Source organism: Pinus tabuliformis, chromosome 3_2 (genome assembly GCF_031772625.1).
Source record: "Pinus tabuliformis cultivar Carrire ecotype Pingquan chromosome 3_2, CPIR1, whole genome shotgun sequence".
Classification (NCBI taxonomy): Eukaryota; Viridiplantae; Streptophyta; class Pinopsida; order Pinales; family Pinaceae; genus Pinus; species Pinus tabuliformis.
In genome coordinates this window covers 192,289,425-192,316,882 of record NC_142302.1, presented here as the reverse complement: position 1 = coordinate 192,316,882, position 27,458 = coordinate 192,289,425, and the positions used below count along the sequence as shown (strand labels likewise).

Below are 27,458 nucleotides of genomic sequence, written 5' to 3'. Positions count from 1 at the left end.
TCAAAGAAGAGAATTGCTACAGGACAAGCGATCCCTACTTTTCAATTGTATATCTTCACAGACCTCTCAAGTGAATCGCGGTTCTAGCTGACTTGGTGAATTCCTTTCGATGTATTGTCAGAATGCTCCAACCCAAGGTACTGCTCCCAAGCGCCATAAACATCTCGTCTCTGAAAACAATGGTATACAATGTCTATATCTTAAAGGTACTCAGGACGACCCAAGGAAACGAACGAAAACTTCCACTTCACAAATTCGGGGACCTGCAATTTTTCTTGATTCGTTCTTTAACCTCTGATAAGATCTCACCCTCATGAATAACAAAAAAGAAAGGTTCTCCAAAGTTCTGAATCATCTGGTTTTGTGACAAATCCTTGTTAAAATGATAAACATGAATCAACCTGTCACCTGGATGCAGATTCCTCTTTTCTTCTTGGATCTCCTCTGCTCGCAAAGTCCAATACTGATAATTTATGTTCTTAATCTTTTCATTTATAGAAAAAAAAATCTTATAAATTTTGCGGTAGAAGACCTCAGGTAGTCGAAGTTCTGCATTTAGGTTAGATAGCTCCACCTTTGTTTTGAGTTCATTTAGGACATCAATGTGCAACATTAAACCCAGGAGTGCAGCGCCACAGTGCTACGCGTAGCGCTACACTCCCAGAAGCGCAGCACCACAGCCAGGAGTGCAACGCCACAGCCAGATTAGCTTGACTTCAAATTTTATTTTAACTTGACTTCAAATTTTAACTTGTGTGTGTTGTTGATGTAGGGGCGCTGAGCTGGGCCTTTGTCTGTTAGCTGGCTCGTAGTTCAAGGAGGCAAAACTACTTCCAGATCCTTGCACTGTTTAGGAGTTAAAGAATCTGGGAACTCTACAGAGAAATGAATGTATAGATTACCCTTCATGAATGGTCGTTGGTAAACAAGCATTCCTTCATCATTAATAACCTTGAACTGACCTGGCTTAACAACTTCACTGGGACTAGATTTAATAAGCAGTTGCCGACCATCCAGATGGGTCAACATAAACTGAAACCCACACAATGCCTCTATCAATGATAAAGTATGCTCAACGAAAAGATCGTCTCCCTTTCTCTTGAATTTGGGATGCTCCCTTTGTTGAACTACAAATACAATGTCACCAATAACTGTGTCGGGCGCTTCATTTGCTTCCCCTTGGAAAGTGATCCTCTGACCATTTTGCATTCCCTTCTCAACTGTGACCTCGAGCATTTTCTTATCGGGTAAGAATTTTTCACCCTTGCATTGTGGGCACAGAACATTTCGCGATGGTGACAACTTCTTTAATATCCAATTGAAAAGGTCCTCCAATGATACTTTCAAGGGGTGAACAACCTCTTCACCTCTCCTTTGCCTTCGGGTTCCCCTGCTGCTACCACCTCCAAAAGGATTTCCACCGAAGAACGACTCGAATATATCAAATGGATCATGACCACTGCCACCACCCTTTCCTTATTGTTGCCAGTACATACTGAAGGACATCTTGATGGAGATCCATCTTGAATTGGTAATTCAAAGCCTCAGAAAGGGGAATAGAAGAATTATTAGGCTCTGAAAATCCATTTTCATGCACAATAATAGGAATATTATGGGAACGGTCCTCAATATATTCAAGCACTGCCTGCATGCTTTGTGGTACAACTGACATACCAAAAAATGATCCATTTTTGCTGAGGGGAATTCCATCTCGTTCCACTACAATTCCAATGGAAATATCTTGAGCATAGTCTCTTGATATAAGTTCACCTTTTCTTAGAACATCAAAACAATACATGGTAACATAGTGATTGACACCAATGAAGTCCAATGACCCTTGTAACTTTTGAGCCTGTTCTTTTGTAAATGAAAGTAACCGAGAACCCACTATATTCCTCATGCTCCCTAGATAGTCTCCAGAAACAAATGAGTCTAAAAGCCAGCTCACCATAAAATCATTTTCTCTTTGAGTAGCAGCCACATCTGTGGATTTATTAGTAAGAGGTATTATCCAATTTACTAAAATTACTAATCCAATCCATCCCTTCTACTTTGCCTGATAGATTTTCCTCCACAACAGCTATATGTGATATCAAAACATGGTGACCAACAATATAAGGCTTAACAGTTTAGTTTCTAGCTGTACAATTTCCAAAAGGTTGGGAGCATTGTTGAGGTGGGAAAAAGCCTTGATCATATCCTGAAGTGGCAAATATATTGGGCTCATTGAAAGCGGACCAATATTTTACTCGACCACCAAACTCTTTGAAACACACATCTACATAACCTTTAAAATCCTCCACAATCTGTGGATTTAAGAAACCTCCATAGGAATCTTCCAGAGCTTGGGGCAGATCGAAGTGGTACAATATAACATGTGGTTGAATGCCATGGGACAAAAGCTCATTTATGAGGTTATTATAGTACTCAACGCCCTTTAGATTGATGGGTCCTTCACCATCAGGAATAAGCCTGGGCCATGAGACTGAAAATCTATAGGCATCTACTCCCATCGCAGACATTAGATCAATAACCTCCTTGTAACGATGGTATTTATCGACAGCTACATCTCCATTACTTCCATCCAAGGTAGTCCCTTCTCTGTCAGTGAAAGTGTCAAAGATGCTTGGCTTCCGACCATCTTCTGTTGCAGCTCCTTCATACGGTTGTTCTTTTTGTTTCCCAGGTGTAAGTGCTGCGCGTAGGGCCACACTCCATATCATGTTGCTCAAATAAAAGCTGTTTTGTTGAAGCATTTTAGGTAGGCAAATAGACACAGGCTGATGAATTGAAAGCTTGGAAGAAATGTAAATAAGGATGACAACAAACACTGAATGATCATTTATAAATCTTCAAGTAATTCCTCTATAGGACCATGAGACCAACGGCTGTAAATCGACCTTTCACCAGCAATATCACTGTCAGCAATGCACAATGCCCTCTGCACAAGATATCTCTTTCAATCAAAGCAGAGAAACGAGCTCGCCATATGTTGAGATGAGGATTAGCAGCACGAAAATAGAACTCAAATGCTATATTCTTTTCTTCTCTATCAAAATACAGCCACAAGACCAACCACTGACATCTCCTAGCTTCCTTTGGATCATTCAATACCTGAACTGCTGCTCGGGAAGATCTTTGAGTTAATCATTCTTTTGATAATATCTTCTGATCTGGGAGCTGGATTTTGGAGTGTGATATACCGTTGGAAAGCTCTTTCTGAGCTGCTCTTGATGAACATGCTTATGACATGTTTTGTGACTAATAAAATGTGCAAAACATCTAACAAAACCAAACATAGTAAGAGCACATGTTGATCCCTGGTGACAGGCTGTGAAGACTGGAACTAACATCGGCCTTATTGGGGATGGCAGTGCCTTGGAGGTGTCAAGAACACCGTAGACCAAGTGCCTCATCCATTGGGAAATACGCTCAACCGCTGCAAACCCAAAACAACTTATACCAACCAAAAACATAGATACATTGCAACCTATATATAAACAAATACTGGAAGCAAAGTGATTCCTTGGGCAACTTATTTATGCACAGTCCTACCCTACTTTGCAACCAAATCAATAGATCAAGTGATATTGTAATGTCAGATTAACCAGTCAAGTAACTGTGACAAAGATGCGGTTGTTTGATGGTGTTTGAAACAAAACATAATTGGAATTCTACTAGCAATATATACACATAGTGCTTCTGGCTCTGTAAAAGGCATTCCGGTTTGTCTTTCGAACTGAAATTTTTTTCCATGTACACTGCAATATGATAAAAAAAACCAGATTCTATCTGCTGCCCCAGCTCATCAACACATGCTTCCCGCTACAAACTATCAATGCAAATATCCATGAGTAGTCTTACCTTCTCTTTCTTCTGCTGGAAAAGGTCCCAAAGAATGGGACTTGACAGTTTAGATCCTGGGACTATATTTGGGTCTCCAATTCAGTTAGATCTTCTTCAATTTTGATGACAAACTCTTGCAAAAAATTGAGCTTAACTTCATGGCTACATTGACAAGACTTAAAATAAGAAGAAAGAGATGAAGCAAAGTTCTCATCTACCTCATCATTTGTGCACATATCTTCCAATTCTCAAAAGCCTTGAATATAGGCCACCTCTATTTCGAATTCTTCCATTTTCTCCATTCATGTTTCAAGAAAGATATGCCAAAAATATGCAAATGACTTAATAGATCTGATAGGAAAAATTTTAATCCATCTTCTACATTTGCCTTGAAATGAATCAAAGAACAATATGATGAAGACATCTTCCTTTTTGACTCTAAGAATTTCCACAAATGATTTAAAATTTTCTATATGTTCTAGAGTTAAAGTCTGATCTTCCCTAGTGAATTTAGTGCCATTACTCAAAATATATGCATACTTCGTTAATTGATTAGGAAAACCAGGAAGATTAGAAAAATTGATACATGAATACCTTGAACAAATAGAAGCAACATCCGAGTCCTTCATTTAGCTAGTGGAGCCACCATCAACACTTTGAAACTCGGGATCTCGAATAGTGGAGTCGCCAGGCGAATGTTTCAGCCTTCATATGTGTCTGACTGCTGTCCACCATCAGCAATCATATTTGCAACTTGAACGATCTTTCCCGAGAAGATCTGTCACCTTGTCCCCGACAACGGCGCCAATATGTTAGCACTCAGAATTAACCTCAAGGCTGAGAAAAGGCAATTCTGAGGTAACCACAAACCAAGCTTTCGATCTGGCATCTAGCCCTGCCAGTCCAGAGAGGGCTCTCTCTTCGCCAACAAGATGTGGCAGCAATAAGTGAATATTAGGCTAGTTATGGAGTGTGGGGATTTGATTGAAAGGTTTTGGGTCGAAACAGCAAGAGAAAGGACGATCAGGCTATGGAGTCAATGCAAGTTTCTGCCAGCAAACTTGGAGAAAATTAAGTGCCATGTTCAACCAGATAGAAGATTGCAAATGTGAGAAGAATAGGGGAGAAAGCCCACTGCCCTGCAGGCATCAAACATGGGAAGGATCTGTAGTAGCAGCTTTAGACGAACGAAAAACACGAGGTTGCTCAACAGAGCATCTAGCAAAGGATGAATTCTGCTAAGACAACCATTACATCTAATAGCAAAATCATCATGAAAGGAGAATCGTTATAGATGAATTCATAACATATCTCTTAGATAATGTTGTAACAAGGCAGAAAAACAAAATATGTAAGTGAATTACAGGAAAAACATACTAAACAAGGAAAACCTTAATGGATCCCAGGTGCAAAGGGCAGAAAACTGCTTTATTAAAATGATATTCAGGAAATCTTACACAGTGCCAAGTAGCCTCTCTGCTGCCAAAATCGAACCTCTATCTTTTAAAAATAATCCTATATATACTAAATTACAAATCTATTTTTATTTCCTCAACATAGGAAATAAAAAAAATACAATTAATAACAAAATCCTATCATAAAACAATATTAAAACTAAACAATATTCAATAAAACTCTCATGAACTATGGCAAATAGAGTTGTTTTGAAAACCAAAATTAGTGAATTTTGGTCAAGATCTGCTTCCTTTAAGGGTGGAATTCCACAAAATCTTCCCTTTGACTGCCACCTTGCACCTGCCTACACAAATTTTGGAGTTAGTCGATCAGCCTGTTGTTCTTGTTTCCCCAGAAAATGGAACTGAAGATCTTCCTGCTGACTTTGTAACCATTTGACAAACTGTTTCTGTAGTTCACAACACTCTTTTTGTTTAATATGTTCAACAAAAATTGGGTCCCTCTTGTGATTATTTGGGCCATGTCCCCAGCAAAAACGTAGCCCTCATGAACATTACTACATATATATTTTAACAAAGTGATTTGAGAAATTGTCATGTCCTGAACTTCGTCAACATAAATAAAGTCCACCTTCTGACCCAAATATGGATTACATCTCAGATGACCATGTAAGTGGTTGACAACATCTGCAATATCAAAGTCATAGTTCGTTTTCTTTTTCTTTTCATAAAGCAAGAAAAGATCATATATTGCTTCTCTTTGAGAAGCATTTGAAGTAGAAATCCGCCTGTCCTCCATCAGAATGTAGTCTTTTGGACTCAAAAGGAACCTGGAAGAATTTAAAGATATCAAAATACCTTTTATGGGTGATATATCTTCAGTGAATACCACTGAAGAGTTGAGCCCCTTTTTTTTTTAAATCTGCATTAAAATGTGGCCGGTATATCGACTCAAAGCTATCATGGTCTACTTCCCTTGTTCTCATAAATTTTCATAAATGCATGGGACTTCCTATTTGTAAACCTCATTGGACCATCAAAGAAGAGAATTGCTACAGGACAAGTGATCCCTGATTTTCAATTGTATATCTTCACAGACCTCTCAAGTGAATGGCGGTTCTGGCTGACTTGGTGATTCCTTTCGATGTATTGTCAGAATGCTCCAACCCAAGGTACCGCTCCCAAGCGCCATAAACATCTCATATCTGAAAACGATGGTATACAATGTCTGTATCTTAAAGGTACTCAGGACGACCCAAGGAAAGGAACGCAAACTTCCTCTTAGCAAATTCAGGGACCTGCAATTTTTCTTGATCCATTCTTTAACCTCTGATAAGATCTCACCCTCATGAATAACAAAAAAGAAAGGCTCTCCAAAGTTCTGGATCATCTGGTTTTGTGACAAATCCTTGTTAAAATGATAAACATGAATCAACCTGTCACCTGGATGCAGATTCCTCTTTTCTTCTTGGATCTCCTCTGCCCACAAAGTCCAATACTGATAATTTATATTCTTAATCTTTTCATTTATAGAAAAAAAATCTTATAAATTTTTCAGGTAGTCGAAGTTCTGCATTTAGGTTAGATAGCTCCACCTTGGTTTTGAGTTCATTGAGGACATCAACGCACAACGCTAAACCTAGGAGCGCATCGCCATAGTGCTACGCGCAGCGCTACACTCCCAGAAGTGCAGCGCCACAACCAAATTAGCTTGACTTCAAATTTTATTTTAACTTGACTTCAAATTTTGACTTGTGTGTGTTATTGATGCAGGGGCGCTGAGGCCTTTGTCTGTTAGCTGGCTCGTAGTTCAAGGAGGCAAAACTACTTCCAGATCCTTGCACTATTCAGGAGTTAAATAATTTGGGAACTCTACAGAGAAATGAACGTACATATTACCCTTCATAAATGGCCGCTGGTAAACAAGCATTCCTTCATCATTAATAGCCTTGAACTGACCTGGCTTAACAACTTCACTGGGACTAGATTTAATAAGTAGTTGCCGACCATCCAGATGGGTCAATATAAACTGAAACCCACACAATGCCTCTGTCAATGATAAAGTATGCTCAACGAAAAGATCGTCTCCCTTTCTCTTGAATTTGGGATGCTCCCTTTGTTGAACTACAAATACAATGTCACCAGTAACTGTGTCGGGCGCTTCATCTGCTTCCCCTTGGAAAGTGATCCTCTGACCATTTTGCATTCCCTTCTCAACTGTGACCTCGAGCATTTTCTTATCGGGTAAGACTTTTTCACCCTTGCATTGTGGGCACAGAACATTTCGCGATGGTGACAACTTCTTTAATATCCAATTGAAAAGGTCCTCCAATGATACTTTCAAGGGGTGAACAACCTCTTCACCTCTACTTTGCCTTCGGGTTCCCCTGCTGCTACCACCTCCAAAAGGATTTCCACCGAAGAACGACTCGAATATATCAAATGGATCATGACCGCTGCCACCACCCTTTCCTTATTGTTGCCAGTACATACTGAAGGACATCTTGATGGAGATCCATCTTGAATTGGTAATTCAAAGCCTCAGAAAGGGGAATAGAAGAATTATTAGGCTCTGAAAATCCATTTTCATGCACAATAATAGGAATATTATGGGAACGGTCCTCAATATATTCAAGCACTGCCTGCATGCTTTGTGGTACAACTGACATACCAAAAAATGATCCATTTCTGCTGAGGGGAATTCCATCTCGTTCCACTACAATTCCAATGGAAATATCTTGAGCATAGTCTCTTGATATAAGTTCACCTTTTCTTAGAACATCAAAACAATACATGGTAACATAGTGATTGACACCAATGAATTCCAATGACCCTTGTAACTTTTGAGCCTGTTCTTTTGTAAATGAATGTAACTGAGAACCCACTATATTCTTCATGCTCCCTGGATAGTCTCCAGAAACAAATGAGTCTAAAATCCAGCTCACCATAAAATCATTTGCTCTTTGAGTAGTAGCCACAACTGTGGTTTTATTAGTAAGAGGTATTATCCAATTTACTAAAATTACTAACCCAATCCATCCATTCTGCTTTGCCTGATAGATTTTCCTCCACAACAGCTATATGTGATAGCAAAACATGGTGACCAACAATATAAGGCTCAACAGTTGAGTTTCCAGCAGTACAATTTCGAAAAGGTTGGGAGCATCGTTGAGGTGGGAAAAAGCCTTGATCATATCCTGTAGTGGCAAATATATTGGGCTCATTGAAAGTGGACCAATATTTTACTCGATCACCAAACTATCTGAAACACACATCTACATAACCTTTAAAATCCTCCACAATCTGCAGATTTAAGAAACCTCCATAGGAATCTTCCAGAGCTTGGGGCAGATCAAAGTGGTACAATGTAACATGTGGTTGAATTCCATGGGACAAAAGCTCATTTATGAGGTTATTATAGTACTCAACTCCCTTTAGATTGATGGGTCCTTCACCATCAGGAATAATCTTGGGGCATGAGATTGAAAATTTATAGGCATCTACTCCCATCACAGACATTAGATCAATATCCTCCTTGTAATGATGGTATTGATCAACAACTACATCTCCATTACTTCCATCCGGAGTAGTCCCTTCCCTGTGAGTGAAAGTGTCAAAGATGCTTGGCTTCCGACCATCTTCTGCTGGAGCTACTTCATACGGTTGTTTTGTTTATTTCCCAGGTGTAAGTATTGCGCGTAGGGCCTCACTCCAAATCATGTTTCTGAAATAAAAGCTGTTTTGCTGAAGCATTTTAGGTAGGCAAATAGACACAGGCTGATGAATTGAAAAGCTTGGAAGAAATGTAAGTAAGGACAACAAACATTGAATGATCATTTATAAAGTAATTCCTCTCTAGGACTATGAGACTAGTGGCTGTAAATCAACCTTTCACCAGCAATATCACTGTCAACAATGCACAGTGCCCTCTGCACAGGATATCTCTTTCAATCAAAGCAGAGAAATGAGCTCACCATATGTTGAGATGAGGATTAGCAGCACGACAATAGACCTCAAATGATATGTTCTTTTCTTCTCTATCACAATCTAGCCACAAGACAAGCCACTGACATCTCGTAGCTTCCTCTGAATCATTCAATACCTGAACTGCTGCACGGGAAGATCTTTGAGTTAATCATTCTTTTGATCATATCTTTTGATCTGGGAGCCAGTTTTTAAAGTTTTATATACCGTTGGAAAGCTCTTTTCGAGCTGCTCCTGATGAACATGCTTATGACATGTTTTGTGATGAAGATCATGTGAAAAACATCTAACAAAACCAAACATAATAAGAGAACATGTTGATCCATGGTGACAGGCTGCGAAGACTGGAACTTACAAAGCCACAACATCAACGTGAGTCAATTCACTATGTTATTGACCAAGTATCTCACTTGATTGGTTACCCTCCAATCCATGAGCTATGATGATGGATCTTATGTTGCCACTGTGTCTATATGGTATTCTTTAGTCCAAGCTTCTAAGTTCAATTGTTTTTCATGTCATTTTATGTTCAAGGGAAGTTCTAGTCTAAGTTGGCCATCTCAAGCCTCATTCTATATTTTGTGTCGATGACCATTCCTATGTTAGTTGCACATAATTTCTTCATCTTCTATCATCAATTACCACATATTGGTTTAATTTCATCTTGAATGATAGGGGATACATCAAGGCCATCCTATGGATATTTTTCCATCAATGCTAACACCTTATTAGTTATATATAACAAGAAGCAATATGGTACCTTGGAGCTTGTAATCCTTAGTGACAAGCATCCTTGCAGTTGATAGTAGTTAATTTATTCTATGAGTACTCAACATCAACTCATTCATTCACACTCACTAGATGCCATGGAATCGTTTTCATCATTTGTGGTCTCATTCACATCTGTTAATGGGATCCCTCAATGTATGGTACTTAAACGATCTCCCTACATGCTCGACATTAGCTCATTCATTCACATGTGGTAGAGTCACACCATCAGAACATGTCGAAGACCTTGGGGCTTGGGGCTACATTACTCAGATACATTGCATCCACCAAGTTGTGTTGGATAATGCATTATGTACTTTGAGGGACATATTTGGGCACTCTCATTGGTGTCTATAGCCCTACTGATATGTACTATGACAAAGATCTACATTTTATCACGACTATTCCTTGATGACATGGGTTCACAATTTGTTATGTGGGCAGTTGTGCTCTACTCTTTTAGTACTAATTATGTGTATTCCTACCTTGAGGATATATATATATATATATATATATATATATATATATACACACATATGACTTTTGCAACCCTTTTTAGGTTCCAGATCTTTGGCTCCATCCATCTGCCTAGCTCACTAAGATTATTATAATGTATTTCAACCATCGATTTCTCATTTGACCTCAGACATTAGGGGGCATATATTATAGCTCAAACTGTCACCCCCAGAATCCATCATAGCTTAAAATTATATCCCCTTGGGTCTACTTGGGAAGAACCTCAAATCAAAGGCTGGAATGTAAGAGAAAAGCCAAATATAATGAAATGTTGTTGAATTGACAACCCATTTCTCTTTCTGATAAATGCAAAACACTGTGAGATTGATTGTGATTTATGTGAGAGGAGGAGTTAGGGGAAAGGTCCATAAAGGGAGTAACATTGTAATTGTTTATTGGTATAATAAGAAGATCATGCTTGTCCCCCTAGTAACATTTTTTTCTATTGTATTGTTAATGTATGTTTTTGGGTTATTATGATGCTAATGCTAACTTGGTTGCGAGGATATAGGAATAGTGGTTGTCCATTTTTTATGTGTATTTTATAGGTGCAAGGAGTGAAAGGTCCAATATCTCCAGGAGCTTCATCACTACAAGTAGCAAGAATACACCTTCCATGATACAGTGCACTTATTTCTTCCTCTTTGTATACTTTCATTATGCTTCTCTGTGTCATATGTTTTCTAGGTTAAGTAGATATCACACGCACTATTTGTGATAGGCCTTAGGTAGCCTTATAGGTCAAAAGTATTATGTTACTATAGAGGAAATTCCATATAAACAAAATATTCTTGATCATATTCCATATGAGATGGAATTTTTGATTGGTTTCAAGAGGTGTAGATGGGATCACCAAAGGCATAATCACTTCCACTAGAAGTGGCATGTGCTCACCATATGATTCTACATATGAATGAGAAGTCACCATCCAAGGGTCATGTGATCGATGGGATCCAGTGGTAATGGAAGAGATAATATGCATGGGAGAAACAATTGTAGATGGAAAATTCTATGGTGGCATTGGAAAAATTCCCGTTAATGGCATATTCTTAAATAAACCAACCCTAAAATTCTCATATACCATAGGGTTATCCACAAAAATGGCACCATGATGTTCATGGTGGTTAAATTGGCTATTGACATACAATACTAAATTTGATCAATGGTAATGCTATTTTCCTTTATGGGGAAAATGATGAACACGAAATATGGATGACAAAATAGTAGTCATAGCATAAAACCAACTATTTCCAACAAGGATATTATTATCAAGTGGGGCATTAAAAACTTATATATCAATTGTAACAAATCCCCCCCCTAGCTTAATGGAAAATCCTAGGAGAAATTTGTGTAGTAAGGTGTGGCCATCAAAGGCCTAGAAGGTGGTACTTGACTGGACAAGTGCTAGATAATCAAGAGATTTTATCATTATGAGGCCATGATATAAGTGGATGATCCTTCATCCATAAGAGTGTGAAAATTAGGCTTTTTATAGATGTGCACTAAGGTTTGAAAAGGGACTTGATGGGATAACCTATACAAAATTTTATCTTGCATCAACATAAAATGTAATCAAATTTGAATTTGAGGATTCCACCCCTATGATAGTAGTCAACAAAGCTCTATATTGCATATGACATCTATATAAAACCTCCAACCCAGAAATGGCACATGGTTCTTGGACTAAATCCTTAACAATAATATAATGTTGGGCAGCCCTAACATTAGGATTGTGTGTTGACTTAACGAAAACACCCTTAGGCTGGTGAATAACCATCTCCAAAGGCTTATATAGAAGGTGATGTCCATTTGGGGATGATCAAGTCCTTAGATAAAGAACTACTCTCAAGAGTGTAATAATTTTTTTTCTTTGGTTGAAAAGTTCATGGTCTCATTGCACATATGAATATGTGACAATCCTCCATGATTTTTTTTCCTCCCATTCCCCCAAGCAAAGGAGGATAAGGTCTTGCAACCATTTTTTTATTATGGTTGGGAAAGGAATCCATGTGTCAAAATGATAGGGTACTTCCCAACAGTCTATGCACTAGAAGTCAATGAATCTCATCCATCCATAGGCACTCATGACTTAGCTGGTCACCCTATTAAACCTTGCAAGGAAACTTGACTTTACATCATCATTCATTCGCACTCCCACCCATTCTGATTCGAGTTTGTTGTATCTCTTGAAATTTTTTAGAATTGTTCTTTTTTCTTCTTCTTTTATTTCCAAGTTGTTGAGAATTATTTGGTTCAATAGACTACATTGTATGAATCTCGACATTATGCTTAAGAGACATTTCGTATTGAGAACTAGGTTCTATTGTAAGGGCTTGCATTGTGACAATAAATTTCCCTATTTGAGTAGCCAACTGGATCATGGAAACAATGGAAACAGAACCATTCACACTATTAGAATGTGGTACCGATTTTGAGCATTTTGGATTGGTCAATGGGCAAGGAGTGTTAGGAATGATATCACAAAGGGAACCAGATTGTGAATAGATCAAGTCAATATGCTTGTCATGCAAGACGACCTACTCCTCTTTAGCCACCCCAACCATAGCTAAATTTGTGGAAATCAAATGAACCATTCTTAAAATAATTGATCAGGAATATTGGTTCTAATCAATCACTTACATCTCCTTCACTCATAAATGTGGTCATAGATGTGGGTAGAGGTGTCATTGTTGAAAGTATACAAGGGATTAGTTATGATCTCTTGCCACAAAGGTAACTATAAATGGTTCAAGAAAATTTGCATAAAGGAAGCATAACCATGTTAAGATTCCTTTGATTCATTGGAAAATATGTAACCTGAAACTATCATCCACCAAAGATTTTAATGAAAAACATAAATGGTAGATGGTGATGTTTGTGGTGAGGTTCTCTCTCTACATTCCATCAAATTTTGGTATATTGAAAGGTAGCTTGATAGGTAGTTTAGGTCACTAAGGATCATGTCATATGGCATAATTAGTGAGTTTATCCAAATTTGGAAAGTCAAGTGATGGTAGAAAATGAAGTTGTGTTAGTTGAAAGGGTCAAGAGGTAAATATGGGTGCCCATATAGACCTTGCAGTTCCCCCATAACATAGTCTCTAGAAGAAGGATAATGACCACATGGATTGTTAGGCCCATAGTATTAGACCCCTAGACCTATCATAGTAGTGATAGGATTATTTCTCCTAGGGGGATTTCCATTAGGGACAAAGGAATTTCTGAAAGAGTGGATACTAAGAGGAGTATATATGACACTAGAAGGATGACCTCCCGATGAAAAATCACTATTGCAATTAGGAAATCTTGTAGAAAAAGTGGTACTAATGGGGAAATTTCGCCTAGATAATTTATATTTTCGAAAGGAATTCAATTCTTTATAATGCAAAACTACCTCAAGGATTGTATGATCCTCCAAAAAACTTATTGCCTCTAGACTGACTAAGACTAGGTGTATACTGCCATGGAATATTCCTTGAATATATTTTCCCCAAGTTAGAGATCACGACCCTAGGTATGGTGGAATTCCCATATCCTATAGGTGACTTTGGCTTTCCCCCTTATCGAACATGAATTTGACAGGAGGGAGGGATATAGATAGATTAGGGAAACTACATGGGGTCACAAAAGAAATTGGTGGTGGTCCCCAAAGTGAGGAAAGAGGTGTTGTCAAAGCAGTAGGAACAAACCCCATCACAATGATCAATAGAAATGAGGACATCATAGATGAAATCCCAAATTTTAATGGTGAAGAGGGTCCCATATCTCCCATGGTGTAAGCACCACTCTCGCCATCCATTTGACGAGAGAGCAAGAAAAAAGGTTGAGTAAAATAGGCACTCACTTTTACTAGTATATGATTAAGAGGATTCGTCAAAGTTGGGTTGATGTGTGGCGATAATTTTTTTTATGCCACTTCAAGGATGACCTGGTCTTCCCCTCTTGAACCAAAATTAAATCTCTTGAGTTTGGTTTGATCTAAGCTCACCAATTATTGAGTTATCCTACATCTCTTTGGTGGTGGACCATCCTATTCAAGAGGAAGGTTTTGCAATCTCCAATATTAATGGATAATTTGGTTAGCAATGATGAATTTATAAGTTTGATTAATTATTTAATCAAGACACCCCTATGGCCAACTAGACTCAAACCAAAAAATACACACTATAAAAAGTCCTAAGAGATGCAACAAGAAAACCAACTAGAAAGGTACCTCCTAAAAGCCAAGATGCTCGAGGTGATGAAATCTCCAAGAAACTTGGACTAACAAGGGATTAAGAAGTAGTTATGCCAATCTCCTTATATCATCCTTGACCAACACAAGTGACCTAGAAAGAGTTGAGCATGACTCCCCAGGAGAGATGATGTGGTGATTGGTGTCTTCCTTAGGTACTATCGAGACTTCCCACCCACAAAGAGCCCTAAAATATAGGTCACTAAGGTTAACACCTCACAACCAAATGATTGGCATGACACATGTGATAGGCACCATATGCATAAACAAGGTAGCTAAGCACAAAACCTCTTGAGAGATTGTTTAAAGCAAGGTGTACACCTCTCGAACAAATCCCAAAACATGTATAATTTAGCAAATTCTAATACAAAGGGAATGTGGATGTCACTTCACAAGTTCTTGATGCAACCATGTGCTTGAATATTTTGACAATAATTTGATGTGAAAATGGATTTATGCATTTTTGTGGAACTAGTTTCAATTTTTCATCCTTGAAGAGTGTCCTCTCCAAACCTATTTCAAGGCTTTGTACAATAAGCTATTGTTGGTGTGATGTAACTAAAAGGTCTAGTTAATTTTATTAACACTTTCTTTTATGTTTGTTGTTTAATTAGAGGTATAGAGTGCAAACAAGATGATGTTTAAGAGATTCAAAAGCAATCCAATATGCAAGTTATATGAAGAATGCAATCATATTTTCAATGTTATTAAAATAACTAGAGGAAGGATAGGGAGTTCTTTTATTTTTCCCAGTGAGAAATGAAACCTAGCAACCTCTATCAACAATCACTCTATATGCTCAAAATTCTCACAAGAAACCAATTTACAAATCAACTAACAAATCAATTCAATTACTCTAAGATGAAAATGTAAAAGAAACAAACAAATCACTCAAAAGTATCAAATAATGGCTTTGAAATAATGATATGTGAAATATGATATATCAAATGAGACAAACAACAACACAACACAAAGAAAGTTTGGATTTGTAATTCAATGTAGGAAACCAATAAAATAATTTTACAATCATCGACAAGGGAAAAAAAAAACTTAACCCTAACAAGGGAGGAAGGTCTAATACACCATAAGAATTGGTATTCTGTGCAACTCTTTAGATTATAAAGGACACAAATACTGCTTAGGTTGATTAGATAAGGATCACAAATATGAAAAACAATCTAAAGGTCAATCACCAAACAAGTTAATCAATAGATGAAAAAATACCATACAAACTAAGGCAAAGTGCAAGATTAAATCAAATCTCTTGAAGGACAAAATAGCTAGATCATATCTCAGTCATATCTAACTCTACATAGGTAGAAAATTATAGATTTAGGTCTCAAATTTCAAAATGAAAATAAGATCTCAACAAAAAAAACCCAAATTCAATATATATATATATATATATATATATATATATATATATATATATATATATATATATATGTATGTATATAATAAGAAAGCTAATAATTTTTTTGACCCAACAGTTTTGTTCTAATGTAAATTAGAGGTTCCTATCAAAAGATATTACAAAAACAATTTTGCAAGACCATCACAAAAAATTAGAGAATTAGTTGATTTTCAATAAGCTATATCTCCATGGTCTAGACACATTTTAGATGATATTTTTTGAACTAGGATAAAATTTCAAGGTATGTAATTTTTTATTCAAATTCCATAATAAAGGTACAAAATTTTATCTGAAAACTGCAATCTATTTTTTACTCTTTTTTGTTTTTGTTTTTTTTTGTTTTTTCCTTTTTAAGAAGTTTTAAAATAATCTCGAATCTACAAGATAAGAGGTATATCTCATTGAAAAAAAAAATAGAAGAGATAAAAATCGATAGAGAACCACTTAAGGACAAATAGAATCAAGGAATACTCAAAGGGGAAGGAGAAGCACTACGGATTTCTCTCTAACAGAGTTGTTTGCTCTGCTTGCCTAAAATTTCCACAAGGAAAAGGGGCTATTATCCGCATATCCAACCTTATGACCTACCATAAAATGGATAAAATGAGAAATTAAGATTCCCTAGACCTGATGTAATATACTCCTTCCATTCAATGGCAATGTTAAATATTATGACATACCTTATTACTCTTGCATGTCGATGCGGGTTACAAATCCACTGAACTAGTTAGAAATATCACTCCAATTAGAGATCCCATTCCAACTCCTTGACCTAGCCACCTACACACATGCATAAGAAAACAAGGACAATTTCTTTTCCTCCAAGAAGGATTTATTTTCTACAAAATGATATAACAACAAAAAATATATCATGATATAATAGATATGCATAATTTAGAGGGGTAAACAAAATTGATATTCTATATAAATTATCAATACAATAAAATAATTATACCTTTCGATGTAGAGTGCTCTCCTATGAGCCCCTGATCCTTGTCTTCTCTTGGCTTACTCACAAACTAGGATTATTCATGAAGCATAAGAAGACTCAATGGTGATATTTCTCTAACATTATAAGGCATTCTAGTTACTTTCTCCTCGTCTTACATCCTTGAGACGATTTGGATGTTATATAGGATTTTCCTAAATTTGGAAGGATGTATCCAAACACTTAGGCCAAAATAAGTTAGGAGTGATGGCATGTGAATTAGGAGGATACAAGTCATGGGTATACTTGGTGGCATATGAACCAAACAATTACAAGGCATGCACAAGTTTCATGCTCAATTATGATATTTTTCCCAACTCGCTATGAACTTTCTTCTCAATTATGAAAAATTTATTATTTCATAATTATGAAACTGTGACAAAATAATTATGATATGTTACTCAATTATGAAATTTCAATCATATAACATCTATTGTCTTCCTTGTAAGAAATATATGAGCAAAAACAAGGGTTAAAAGGGATGCATTTTGTTGATGAGGGAATTTTTTATGCTTCTTCGTCAAACCCTCGAATCTCATCGAGAAAGTGAGATAATGGGACTAGGCCTCATTGCTCTATGCCTGAATGTAGTAATTGATTAAGGGAATATACAAGTTAATTTTCATCAAAATATAAATAAAAGATTATGTATAGAGCCAGAATAAAGTGATAAAAGGTTTATACAAGATTTACAATAGTCTATTATAAAATGTACATCACAAAGAAATACAACAATAATATGAAAATGAAATAAAGAATTGTTGAACAACCCACTAGAAGTGTTTTGAAAGCCACAAGATTTTAGAAACACCAAAGTTAACTTGCTGAAAATCTAGCAAAAAATTAAATAAATATTTAATAACAAATTGCAGATAAAATATGAAACATTTAGAAAAGTATGCACAAATCAGGGAAGAGAATGATTGATTTGTATTAAGAAATTTTTGAATACAACCTTCTGTTAGCGATTTTATGTGAAAACTCTTAGTCAAATCTTAATTCAAAATGTTTACAATGTTAATGACTCATATATAAACATTTAGAGAAGTAAAAATATGTGAAACAACATTGAGAAATCCTTTCGGGAAGCATGATATAATTAAGTCAACTTGCTTTCTCTACAAAATCATAGGCTATTAACACTAGCTTAGAAAGCCAAGCCTTCTATTAGCAAATTCTAATTACATAAAATTAATATTATCTGAAAAAAGTACTCAGAAGAACAAGATGGATTTTCATTTAAACCCTTGTCTTCCCTTGGAATAAGTCTCTCCTCATAGTTCAATCTCTATTCCTTTATAGACTCCATTCCTTTTTGTATGCCTTTGATGCAGTTGGGAAGTTCAATTGCTTGAGGGGTTAAATTTTTGTTTTAATTTTAATCATGTGTTGTTATGAAGCGGAAAAGGAGCGTTCTAAAGTTTGAGATAAATTTGATTTAACTCTTATTAATATTCGGTAGGTGGGACACCTCTCATTTACTTATGGTTAAAATATAAAGCTTCCACCTCTTAATGTGTCTTCAATATCAAAATAATCTGAAGCATAAATTCTTGAAAATATCTTTATCGTTTTTACCCCATCTTACACATCATCAACTAAATAAAATGAACCACTAAATGTCATAAGGTTGAAATATAAAATAACATGGTCCTTGTACTTCTGAAACTTTGCCACATGTGTCACCAAAGTATTGATAAATGAAAAACCTTATCACGTCATAACCCTTGTATCTCCCTTATCCATGTATGTAAATTGACAACAATAATTCAACAAAGAAAATGAAATAACCTAGCCATAAATCTCAACATATATCTTCAAAAAAGTAGCATGCTATATATCATAACATTTTGAAAATATAATACTCTCCATGTTGTATCCATATTGTAAAAGAGTGCTTCCCATTATATCAAAGTTTCAAAAATTGTAATGTTGCACACATAAATGTTGAAATTAAAACTGAGATGACAATTATTTACAAAAAAAACATAATTAAAAACTAGCATTCATCATCCATCCAAAGAACAATCAGAAGCCATATTTTTTGTGAGAATTTGTCTTCCCCTTTTCCATGGGTCCCTTCCTTTGTTATTTCTTTTGTGATTATGCCCACCCGTATTGAAAAAGCTCATACTATGAAATAAAAATGTGATGTCAGCTTTGTAAGAAAAATAATTAATATCTAAGTAAACTTTTACCATTGCAAGGGAACGCAAAAAAAATAAAATGGGAAAATAATAATTTTAAAGGAAGGGGAAGAACTCTTGTGTGCATTGGAAAGGACACCACCATGATATATCAAAAGACTTTGGTTAAAGCAAATTATAAGAGGAAATATACAAGACTAGATGGATTGACAATCTTGCAATCAATGTGTTTTGGATAGCTTGCACGACCACAAATGGCAATGAAGAGATCAAGATCGTATATCAGGATAGAAGAGGGAATATGTAATTCAAGTGATGCGAAGTCAGATGGGCCACATTTTTAGGGTCAACATGAGCACAAAATTATTAATTAAGGACGTGAAATTGTTGTAGGAAATGACAACTATAGATTGGCTAGAAAGTTTGTTAACACAAAACAACAAATTTCACATGACAAGAGTGATAACCATTTTATACCCACGAGAGGAAAAATAGACACATACATGCAGTTTTCCAACAATAGAGATTTATTTTTAAAACATTTGAAGCTCGCATTGCATGCAAATGCATTTTCGATATTACAAGGAATACTCATTCATCATTGATGGCCTGAGGTTTGGTTTGGGCCCAATATTAGGAGGTCTCAAGGGCCACATTAAAATATTTCGGTGACATACAATACACACATTTTATACATCTGCAAAAGAGATAATGACGACTTTGGAAAACTCGGAGAAACAAGTGCCTATAAAGGTAGACTTCCAGTTATGATGCAAGGTGGTGTTGCAAACTATATTTGCAGATAAACAGAGTATGGTTGTAATAAAAATATATGCCTGGAGTTTTTTATGTCAAAGGGAGGCATATAAACAAACTATAATGATGAGCATCTTCTTTTGGGTGAGATACCTTGTTTAGGACTGTGACTTAAGAGTCTCAAGGGTCTAAGTCTTGTACTTGGAATACATATAATAAGCGTGTGATGAGAAATTTTCCCGCAGGAGATGGAGACCAATACATATAGTTGCATGGAGCATATATTAAATATAAGGGGTTCTCAAATGATGATATTGTGAAGAATAGTGACCCCTAGCCACAATCACGGAGAGGAAAATATCACGTATAAATAACAACTTCTAGACTTGTTTCAAAAGGGATAAACCTCCACACAATAACTTTGGAGTAAAGTGTCTATGCACTATATAATTTTATGCAAAGATATCAATGAAACCTGGAGGGATATGAAAAGTATAAAGAAATAAGCTTATGGAAATTATAACTTAGTTACAACCTTGACATATCAACCTTCTCTGACAAAGGAAAACTTGATTGTTGGAACTTAAAGTACACATAGTTCAAAAATTAACACAAAAATGGAGTTTGCAGGCGATAGGGGTTTGCCCTATGCAATTTCAAAGAAACCAGGAAACACATTCTTTTCTTACATTCCATAATCACAAAGAAACAAAGCCCATGTCTTATTTTTGGCACTTTCATGAAACAATGAGTCGATTGTATTTGTTTCCTGTAACAACCATGGTGAAAATTCCATGTAATAAATGTTAAAAACAATAACCACGGATGACTGGGACACGTATTCCAAGTTGAATTTTGGGCAAGACTCCTAGCGGGTGTTCATTTGATTGTTTATGGCTAAGGAAATTGGAAAAGGCAATGGCTAAGGCATTAAAAGACATTTTTGCACATTTATCTATTAAAATAATGGAAATTAGGATAAAAAGAAGGTGAAAGGTCACAGGTTGCATCTGAGGAGGAAAATGAAGGAAAATAATGGAGACTGAAGAAAATAGAGGCCTCAATCATAAAAAGTCTTATGAGGATTAGTTGGTAAGCTTTTTGTTAGTTCAATTTGGAGCTCTCTCATTATACTCTCTCTCTCTCATACTCTTGGCTACTTAGAGTTTTCTTGGAGCACTCTTGGAGAGTGTGGCATACTTGGATTCTTGGAGCAAGAAGGCAAAGGAAGAGCAAGAAAGCGCAAGAGGGCATCGGCATCAACAACTACATCAGATTGTCTTGCAAGTATCGAGTTGCATGTATGGTTTCTTCCCTAGTTTTTACATGCATGGAACATGCATGTGGTTTCTTGGTTGTGATCCATCATTGGCATGGAGGATTTCCTGGATCAACAATGGATTGCCTAGCCTTGCCATTTCCTGGATAGCCATGGTGATTGTGGGTTTATTTTTATTGCTTTCTTTTGGTTGGTTCTCATGTTTCCTTAGCTTGGGTTGAGTTATTAGTCCTGGAAGCCTTGGTTGAACAAACACTTTGGAAGCCCTATAATGGCTTGGGTTGAGTTACTAGTCGTGGAAGCTCTAGTTGAACAAACGCTCTAGAAGCCTTGTAATAACTTGGGTTGAGTTACTATTCCTAGAAGCTTTGGTTGGACAAACGCTTTAGAAGCCCTTGGTGGGTTGAGTTACTAGTCCTAGAAGCCTTGGTTGGATAAACTCTTTGGAAGCCCTGTATAAGTTGTGGGTTGAGTTACTAGTTCTGGAAGCCTTGGTTGGAAAAACGCTCTGGAAGCCCTGCATAAGTTGTGGGTTGAGTTACTAGTTTTGGAAGCCTTGGTTGGACAAACGCTCTGGAAGCCCTGGAATGATTGGATGGAGACCAATCTGATGATGGTTTTTGGTGATGTCCGACCGTGAGGTGGAATCATTGTTTGATGGGTTGAGGTGGATGGCCTCTGGAAGCCCTGGATGAGTTTTGATTGATGTGTTCTATGAGATCCCACATTCATGCTTGAAATATGGCACGAGGGTGAATGGCTGAAGAGAGATTTGGCTCATCCATTCTACGGTCATGGAATGTGGTAGTCCCATATCCAGTTGGCTCATTTTATTCATTAATGAGAAATTCATTCCCTTGATTTTCATGCGTAAAGGTACTGATGTATTCATGGATTTGATGGCTAATATGTTTATTGTATTTCTGTTCCTATTATGCTGGTTATATGCACATTTCATGACAACAACTATGTATGGCTCTCATCATGTTTTTACTTTTATATGAATGGATAATGTGTTTATGAGTTAATGGAGGATAATGCAGCAAATGGAATGAGGGAATAATGGTTCATAGCAATTCTCAGTTAAGTATGAGATCCCTACACTTAATTCTGTTGTTTACACCTTTAGGTTACATGTTGATGATATGTTTGACGAAATGCCTGTCATGGCTAGTAGGGGCCTAGTGATGATCTTGTTCATATTATTGCTTTTGCATCATTGCTTCCTTGCATCTTGACTAATTCTAAGTGATCACTCCATTCTGGGCAGTGTCCCGGGCTCTGGGCGGAAAAATGTGGCTCAAATCCTGGAATGATAGCATTAGTGCTGAGACTAACTCTCCTGGGTAGTGTCTGGAAAGTGCTATAAAGCACCTGGGCAGTGTCTAGGGAGTGTTACCCTGCCCTTAAGTCTCTCAAACAACAGTGGGACCGAGGGATAAGCAGTTTAAGTGGTTGATTTGTCTCCTGAAGGTTATTTGGATGATGTTGGATGACTGTATGTGATGTTCCGTCGATTCCATTTCCTTAAAGTCACCAAGGAGGTTGAATCTTATCATAGTGGCCTCTCATCGCATGTTTACCCCGGCTGGCCGGTTGCTTGGGTAGATGTGGGAGGAGGGTGTTACAGAGTGGTATTAGAGCATGGTTCAACTCTCGGACTGAATGGGTTGAATGTGTGCTGGTCATGCATATATTTCAGTTGCATGTGTCTCTTTTATACTTGCTTGTTGCATTTGCTTGACGATTGATTATGGTTGTATTACAATTATCATGGAGAAGTTTATATTGATTTTGTGGAATGCATTTGTCATGAGTCTGTGACAAACTTTGAATGGATTACATGTCTCTTACATGTTGAGTTCATGTCACCTACTTACATCCTTGTATGTTAGGTTACATTTTTTTCAATATTTTGATTACACGCCTCAGTCTTGTAGGTTTATTACAAGATTTGATCGCTTATGTTCGACTACATGCATTTATGTGTAGGTGTAGTTGAATTGGCATTGCTTATGCATATTGTTGGTTGCATGTGGCAATGTGTATAGTGGAGTAATGGTTGTTTTAATGCATGAGGTCATGGTTTGAATAGTTGATATATTAGTCATGCATTGATGATTGGCTCTAGCTAGAATAATGTGTCTATGGTTTGGCACTCATGTGTTATATATCTATATGCATACATTATGCATGTATGGTCTTCGTTATAGTATTGCATGAATAGTAGGTAGAACATGCCTTTTGAAGTAATTGTATGCAAGTTAGGTCATCATAGTGCTATTGGATGTTATGATGCTAATATGTTGCTTGAGATAGAGTAGGAGATGCAGATCATTATAATGAGGTTGCAGAATTGGACTTTGGAATAAGAGCAGATCGTCATACAGGTATTGTATGTTTGGCATGTAGGTATGTAAGTTAAGGATTTTTATATTCATTAGGTTTATATATATTAGGTTTATGTACATGTCTTTTTATGTTATGGTTACATTCATGATAGATGTTGGTTGATTAGTGTAGTTATATGCACGTGTCAGATAGTCAAGAATGATAGTAACTTGTAGTTGTATGCATTTCTATTGTTGTTTTATATTAGATAACCCAATAATTATGCTATATGTTGTTGATGAGTATGTTATAGGTTAACTTGTTGATTGTTATATGATAGTTATATTTATGATTTAGTTTTATGTTGTTCATGAGCATGATATATAGCTTATTGTTGTTATATGCTATTAACTTGATGATTATAGTTATTTCATTGAGATCTTGATGTTGTAATTTGGATTGGTCATATGTGTGATGGTTATGTTCATTGCATTGAATACCTTGATGTTATATGTATTGTGTTAACTTGGTCTAACCTATCCAGATGGTTATGGTTGCAATATTAAGGTATGAGCCGACATATTTTGATATGGTGTCGTACTATTCTAGACTGATCATATATATGTGATTGTTATGCATGAATGACAAATGCTTATGAGCTTATGATGTGAACATATTAGTTAGTTACTGTTATGGATATCATGATTTATGTTGACATGTTGTAAAGTTATATCTCACTAACTAGATTGATTCCCCTGAGGTACACTAAGGTATGAGTTTGCTTATGTATTATACTTGGTGTTTCATAGTTGATTATGTTGTCTATTTGGTATGTGAGTGTTTGGTGCCTATTATGTTGTCTAATTAATTTATTAACATGGTATTTTTGCGAGAATGTTTGATGAATTGCATAATATGAGTATGTGATCCAATGCTATTGTTTTAAGATGATTGTACTAAAATATATGTGTTGAGACAATTGATATGTACTTGAGTATAGTAGGTGATAGTTGTTAGTATTATGACTAATGATGATGAGTTGACTATGGATTACGACATGATTGTTAATCTTGGTAATGGTTGATTTCAAATCGATAGATATGATTGTCTTGATATTTGGAACATGTGGTTGACATGTGTGGGCAGTTGTAGTGAACATGCTTGGTATTAGCGTGACAAGGTAATAATTGATGTGTTTATATAACTAACAATTGAGTGATATGATCGTGCATGGTAAGACTCGCTTGCAGCAAGGTAAAATGGTAAAAGAAAGGAATTGGGCAAGAATTCCTTTGGCTATGTTTGGAAACCCTAATTTCGAACGAACGGGTGCTTTGCACATAGGAAGTCTTATTAACCTTGATTTTGTCTAACATTGTGTGGATATGTGCTATATTCATAGACATGCACTTGAAAGGTATATTAGCTAGTATTTAACTACATGTGGATCTGTCAAAGGATTAGAGTCCCTTGAGAGATGGCGTGGATGTGTTCAGTTGCAAGCAATATGCTTGGCACAATAAGATAAGGTAACTAGTGTCTTGTTATGTTATATATGCACTCACAATTATGTGTTTATGGCAATATGATGCAGGGAATTGCATGACAAAGGAAATTTCCATGAAATCTTGAAGAAGACTCAGGTTGAGCTTTCCTTGGGAACCATGGGGATTGAGTTAAGGTGTTTGTTGTTAGTCTTGTGCTTTTGGTATTTTGTGATTGTTGCACTTGATTAGCAATGTTGATTGTGTCTGGTGCATAGTTATGCCGCTTTGTTTGCGAAGTCATGTTGTTATTGGTTTTTATGGTCTTCTTCTTGTTTGTTTCTTGTCTTGTCTTTTGTGTTTTGAGTCTTAGGAATTGGTTGGGAAAGAGGAAGAGTTAATGTAGCTCGAGGAGAGCTATGTGGTACTCGATAGGTGATGTACGACTTAGATGAAGCTCTGTCCATGAGTAAGCACAACAGAAGGTGAGACTATGACTGTCGCTTGAATTGGCTAGGTCCATTGTGGTAAATGGACTGTAGCAGTATAGTCATGAGGAAGGTAACATGAAAAGGTAAAGTAAATGGATCTGTGGCGTCATATGCCTTGGCTATGTTGGGAACTGTTGTTCTTAATGTTGCGCATGTGTTGCATGAATAAAGGAATTTCTCTTAACCTAGACCTTATGTTATCTGGCAATTTTGTTATGATCATGATTATGTTGATGTTTATATATGTATACATGTATGTATGTATATATGTCGTTGTTTGATGGGATGATGATTGTTTTAAGCTAATGATTGGATATGTATGTATGCATGTATCTATGTTATTGTCTAACAGGGTTGTCAGGGATCATCCTTGTGGAGGAATGATTGCTTATGCAGGAGAACGACATGAAGAGGTTCCTGGTCTTACGAGGAATCAATTGGGAAGAGTAGTCACGACAAATATACGTGGTCAGTATCATGTGGATATGATTTGATATTGTATACTTGTATTATGACTATGTTTATGTTATGACAGTTAATGTTGAAGGATACATGAGCGGAGCGAAAGTAGTGTGGTTTGAGACATGCTAGGATAAGCATGAATAAGACAATGGAAGCAAGGTTTCTTGGTAAGAACATTGTGGTTATGGATGTGTGGTACTACTATTGTGCATATACTGTATATGTTGTACATGTTTCATATATGATGTGTGCACATGCGGTGTTGTGTATATAGTGTGTGTACATGTTGTTTATGCAGTGTTATGTACAAGATGGTACTGATAATGTTGTATGAATGTTACATATTCAATACTGGGTATAAATGGTGATATGTACATGTTGGATATGTGGTATTGTGTACATATTGTACTGTGTGCATGACAGATATGTGGTGTTTTGTGCATATGGTGTTATGCGCACGTTGGATATGCAGTGATATGTAGAGATGATGCTATGTACGTGTTGGATATGCAGTGCTATGTACAAGTGGTGTTGCGTGCATGTGGTACATTGGTACTATGTACATATGGTGTGGTGTGCATGATTGTACAAGAGGTGTCATGTGCATATGGTGCTATGTACATATTGTACAAGTGGCGTTGTGTGCATGTGGTGCTATGTACATGTCATACATGTGGCGCTGTGTACATGTGGTGTCGCGTACATGTCATGCGTGTGGTACTGTATAGAAGTGGTATTGTGTAGGCATTGCATAGTGGTGTAGTGTACATGTGGCGTTGTGTACATGTTGTGTAGGTGGTGCGATGTACATGTGATGTTGTGCACACGTTGTGTAGGTGGTGCGGTGTACCGGTGGTACTCTGTACATGTTGTACATATGGTACTGGTGTACATGTGGTATTGTGTGCATGTCATCCATGTTGTGTTATGGGCAAACGGTATTATGTATGTGCATCATGTAGTCATGGCATTACAGTGTGTATACACGTTGTGTTGTACTCTATGTAGGTACATGCATTGGGTGGTATTACACATTGGGTATAGATGGATGCATTGTATTGTATATATTGGGTGTAGGTGTATGTGTTGTATGTCAGGTGTAGATGCATGTATTGCATGGTGTGGTATGTCGTGTGGTTGTATGTGTGTGCTGCACACTGTGTCTATGCACATGGTTGGGGAGAAGGCACTGGGTGTTTTTCAGGTGTAGCAACTGATCTGGAGTGCGTACGGAATAAAGACGAAGGTATAAGCTAAGGATTGATGAAAGGATAAGTATCGGTATTGCATTTTGGTTTTAGTATGCATGTGATTTATGATTGGTCTCTGATGATTACATGTGA

The 27,458-nt window shown here is 36.7% G+C and overlaps 1 pseudogene; it reads right to left on the bottom strand.

Moving 5' to 3' along the window:
* Nucleotides 1–7,071: 7,071 nt before the first annotated feature.
* LOC149180418 (dnaJ protein homolog pseudogene) lies at nt 7,072–8,158 on the bottom strand (annotated as a pseudogene).
* Nucleotides 8,159–27,458: the final 19,300 nt, after the last annotated feature.